Source organism: Phaenicophaeus curvirostris, chromosome 33, assembly GCF_032191515.1.
Source record: "Phaenicophaeus curvirostris isolate KB17595 chromosome 33, BPBGC_Pcur_1.0, whole genome shotgun sequence".
Classification (NCBI taxonomy): Eukaryota; Metazoa; Chordata; class Aves; order Cuculiformes; family Cuculidae; genus Phaenicophaeus; species Phaenicophaeus curvirostris.
This window is the reverse complement of record NC_091424.1, coordinates 1,107,094-1,112,132: the sequence shown is the minus strand read 5'-3', so window position 1 is coordinate 1,112,132 and position 5,039 is coordinate 1,107,094. Positions and strand designations below refer to the sequence as shown.

General features: G+C 50.2%; 1 pseudogene; it reads left to right on the top strand.

The window, feature by feature from the left end:
* Positions 1-280: 280 nt before the first annotated feature.
* Positions 281-1,196, top strand: LOC138732482 (olfactory receptor 14A16-like; annotated as a pseudogene).
* Positions 1,197-5,039: the final 3,843 nt, after the last annotated feature.

Here is a 5,039-nt window from a genome sequence, read left to right as displayed (position 1 = left end):
CTTACATTAGGAGCAGTTTTAACAACACTCCCATGACCCCCTGCTGCACAGAAAGTCTGACTCCTTGCAGACCCCAGGAAGAGATCCTGTTCCTTCTGACACATTCAGCCAGCACCAAGTAAGGCTCTAGGCAGGGAGCTGAATGATGATCCCCTTGGAAAGGAAAAGCAATGGAGAGTGTGCATTGTGAGAAATGGCTTTAATGTTGCTCAGAGACATCACACCTAACTTGTGACTGTCTTTTTCTTCATGATTGGTGCTTCAAATCCAGAGGCAGCAGATGTCCAACAGCAGCTACATCACCCAGATCATCCTCCTGGCATTCGCAGACACACGGGAGCTGCAGCTCCTGCACTTCTGGCTCTTCCTGGGCATCTACCTGGCTGCCCTCCTGGGCAACGGCCTCATCATCACCACCATCGCCTGCGACCACCACCTCCACACCCCCATGTACTTCTTCCTCCTCAACCTCGCCCTCCTTGACCTGGGCTCCATCTCAACCACTCTCCCCAAATCCATGGCCAATTCCCTCTGGAACACCAAGGCCATTTCTTATGCAGGATGTGCTACCCAGGTCTTCTTTGTAGTTTTCTTGTTTGGTGCAGAATATTGTCTTCTCACAGTCATGTCCTATGACCGCTACGTGGCCATCTGCAAACCCCTGCACTATGGGACCCTCCTGAGCAGCAGAGCTTGTGTCCACATGGCAGCAGCTGCCTGGGGTGCTGGGTTTCTCAATGCCCTGCTGCACACAGCCAACACATTTTCCCTGCCAGGGCAATGCTGTGGAACAGTTCTTCTGTGAAATCCCACAGATCCTCAAGCTCTCCTGCTCACACTCCTACCTCAGGGAGCTTGGGCTTCTTGTGTTCAGTTCCTGTTTATTTTTTGGCAGTTTTGTTTTCATTGTGGTGTCCTATGTGCAGATCTTCAGGGCTGTGCTGAGGATGCCCTCTGAGCAGGGACGGCACAAAGCCTTTTCCATGTGTCTCCCTCACCTGGCCGTGGTCTCCCTGTTTATCAGTACTGGTTTTTTTACATACCTGAAGCCCCAGTCTTCCTCCTCTCCGTCCCTGGATCTGGTGCTGGCAGTTCTGTACTCAGTGGTTCCTCCAGCACTGAACCCTTTCTTCTACAGCTTGAGGAACCAGCAGCTCAAGGATTCAGTCTGGAAACTTATGTCTGCCTCCTTTTAATCAGCAACAAACTGTCCACCTTGATCTCTGTTTCCCTTGCAATGTAATGCACTGCAGAACCAATCTTTCTTTGGTAGCTTATTTAGATTCATTTGGGATTTATTTTTCTTGGTTTTAATAAAGTTGTCCACAGAGAAATGTCATTGTTCCTCCCACTGCTGTGTCAGTCTCTAGTTGTCTTGTGTGACTCAGAGACAGTGCAATCAGGGACCAGTGCTCTGTTCGTGTTTAAAGAAAAGAAAGGCCCCTGCAGTCACTCGTTTGTCCATAATCCTTCCTCCAGGAATTTATGCGGAGCTGCTAGGTCACCTCCAGAAGTGGTGGGGAAAAGAAACCCAGCACAACGTTACTGCCAGGGAGAACCAGCACTGGGTCTGTCTAGAGCTGCTCTCTTGGCCCCTCTCTGATCTTCTGAGCCCCTGTGCTGGTGGAAGGTCTGAGTGCTCTGAGCTTGGTCACTCTTCGGCATTGTGGCTGTGCTGTGATCATAGGCAGGGACAAGCAATGGGCACCTCTGGGACAGGGATGATGTCCATGGGGTTGCTGTGGGGGCCTCTGGGACAGAGAGATCCTCATGGTCACCTCACCTTGAGAACAACGTACCCCGGAAACTGCCTGAGTGCAGCTCTGTGATGTGCTTCCTTGGACCAAGGTCTCCGTGTCCATTCCTCATGGTGTGGAGCACCTCAGGTGCGTGCAGAGCACAGTGACCAACCCCAGCTCTGGGAGTGGCAGCAGGAGAACAGAGACACTGTGACGGCTGCTGTGCAGCCGCTGTGTAGCCGCTGTGTGAGTAAGGGGAGGGTCTGTCTCTGAGACCCCTGTGTGTGAGATGGGGGTGCAAGGTGTCCCAGTTCAGCCCCTTGATCTGGCAGCAAACAATAGGAAGTGGTTCCTTCTCCAACTTTAATCAGGAAAGGAAAAGAAGTCTTGACAGATGAAATTAAAAGTTGGATTTAAGAAACACAATAAAACCTCACACTATTCCTATCACTAAAACCTCCATTAATGCTCATGCTGGTGCCAGGGTTTGTTTTAGTACTAGTGGTAGTTGTAGAATCATAGAATCACAATTGTTTTAGTACTAGTGGTAGTTGTAGAATCATAGAATCACAACGTAGAATCATGGATTGGTTGGGTTGGAAGAGACCCTAGAGATCAGCCTGTTCCAATTCCCTTTCCATAAGCCGGGACACTTTCCACTGGACCAGAGTGCTTAGAGCCTCATCCAACGTGGACTTGAACACCTAAGCACTAGTAATAAAACTAATACACGTTTATATACAATGATATCAAGGCATTTGGCCCAATTATAGATTGGGCACCACCAGCAATTGTCCCCTCGGCACCCTGGGGAAGCTGCCCCACCAAAATCATCCCACATGAGTCCCACACAAAGGCTATTTCCCTATCTGGCTGTAGCTCCCAACCCTTTGCAGGGACTTTTACTGTATGGATATCTCTGTCGTTCTTTGCTCAGTAGACAACCAACTCCACCACAATTATTTATAACAAGGGAAGATGTTTCCTAATGACATTTCTTACACACCAGTCCCTTGGCTCTTTCCACTGCTGGTCTCTCAGACAAGCCCTTTCTCACACAGCTCCAAACACATCAGGGGCTCATGGCCTTTTCTCATCAAACACTGAGAAAGTCCATGGATTGGGATCCACCAGCTGCCCCAGGTCCTTGCTCTGTGTTTTGCCCTGAAAGGTCTCTCAGACCCCATCTCTCCCAGCCGCTCCTTGTCCATGATGTGCTCCAGGACCAATCATCCTTCTGTCCTCAGCAGGACTCACTCCAGCCTGGGCAGAGTCTTCCTTTTCCTGGGAGCCTCGTACTGGACACGACAGCCCTGATGTGTCCTGTGGTGGGTTAACCTTAACCAGCAGCCAGACACCCCCAGCTGCTCCCTCCCTGCCCAGAACCAATGGGACAGATGGAGAGAATGAACCAGAAAAGCTCATTGGCCAAAAGAAGGCAAAGGAGGTTCAGTGACCAGTGCCTGTCACTGGCAAAGACATGTGGACTTGCTGAATGTCGATTAAATTTATTGCCAGTTAAGAAAGGTTTGGATTGGGAGCAACTAGGACAAAATATTAAGGCTCATTCCCCTCCCACTTTCTCCCAGACTGAAATAGCTCCATGGCTCCCCATTTCTCTGTCTACCCAAGTCCTAGGAGGAGAAGGAGGATGGTGATGAGGGGGTTAACAGTAAGAAAAGAACATCTCTGCAGCTCCTTCCTCCTCACAGTTTTCCCCTGATCCATCCTGGCTCCTCTCCATGGGATCCCACCATATTTGTGGTCAGGGGTCTGTGTGGTTCATTCCTTTCTCTCTACCCATGGGGCAGTGTCATGGCCCTGACAAGCATCTCCTGGGCCTTCATGGCCCTGACCAGCATTTCCTGGGCCTCCACCCACCCCTCTGTCCATGGGCCAGAAGACAATGAACACAGGACTGAATTTTAACACCAGGTTAATCTGAGCTGTAGGTGTGCAGACACAGACACAGCCTGGCCTGGCCATGGACCTCGTTGAGTCAGACTTGCAGAGTCACTGCCCAGCTTGGCTGTCTATGAGGTGAACAACGGAACGATATCACAGTCATCAGAATTCCAGACCCGAGGAGATTCACAGAGGCCTAGGACCATTCTTCTTCCTTTCTTTCCATCAGGTGATCAGGTTTTAGAGGCGAGGTGGAAAAGCAGGTGTAGTTTCAGGGTGCAGATGATGGAAGGGGGAGAGCAGAGCCATCTCCTGACATGATATGAAGTCAATGTTTTTTTAAAATTGTTCCCTTCCTTTCATGGAGCTCTTAACCTGGATCCTCTGAGATTCCTCTACCTCTTTGAGCAACTAAGGTAACTGTACCCATGTCCTTGTGTTTAAATTCTGCTTCCAGCCTAAAGCACCTCATGGGCTGAAGATGGGCCAGGAGACTGGCAGAAGGATCCCACTCCTCTGCGCAAGAATGTGGACGTTCCCAGGTGTCACAGGAGCTGTGGTCGACCAATAGCTGTGTCCATGGAGCCGATCAAATGACAAAATCCTTCTTATTGTGGCCGTGGTGTATTTTTGATGTCTAAACTCTCTCTGTGGATACTGACATGGAATGAGCAGCCTAGTCTGACCTCAGAGCTGGCCCTGCTTGGAGCTGGCATTGGAATAGAGGCTACTTGTGCTCTCTTGTTCCTTAAGTTTTTCCATGAGCATAAGATGTAGAGACCCATATGGCAGGTTGCCCCGAGTCTCCCCAGCAGGCCAAAGTGTGTCCTCACCCCTCATGCGGGGGTCCCCAACTCCATCCTGGAAGACCTCCTCCAGGGCCTCTCCGGTTTCTCCACTTTCCTTTCAAACTGTGAGACTCACTGTGTCCTGTGGCATCGTCCTGGTGCCAGAAGAGTGAGGGCAGCAATTGTCTCCTTTGCACAGCATCAAGAGTTGTTTGCTTTGCTCCCTCCCAGTGAGTATCAGGGGGTAAGCAAGAAGCTGTCAGGGGGAAACAGCCAGGAGAGCTGACCCCGGCTGACCAGAGGGAGATCCCATAACATAGATGCCACGCTCCGTGATAACGAGTATGCCAGGACAAGAAAGAAGTGGAGATTTTTGTTGTTCATGGTGATCGTTAGTGATAGAGTGGTGGGGTGTCAGTCTGCTTGAGGGAGGTGGCAAGTGATGGCATTTGCATTGGTTTGGGGGTTGGATTATGGTGGTTATTTTCTTTGTTCTTTCACCGATTAAAGTATTTTCAGCTCAGCCCACAAGTCAAAAAACATTTCCATGGAGCATCATGGGCAGAGACCTAGCTAGCCAAGGAATGCCCTGAGCAGAAGGACCCAG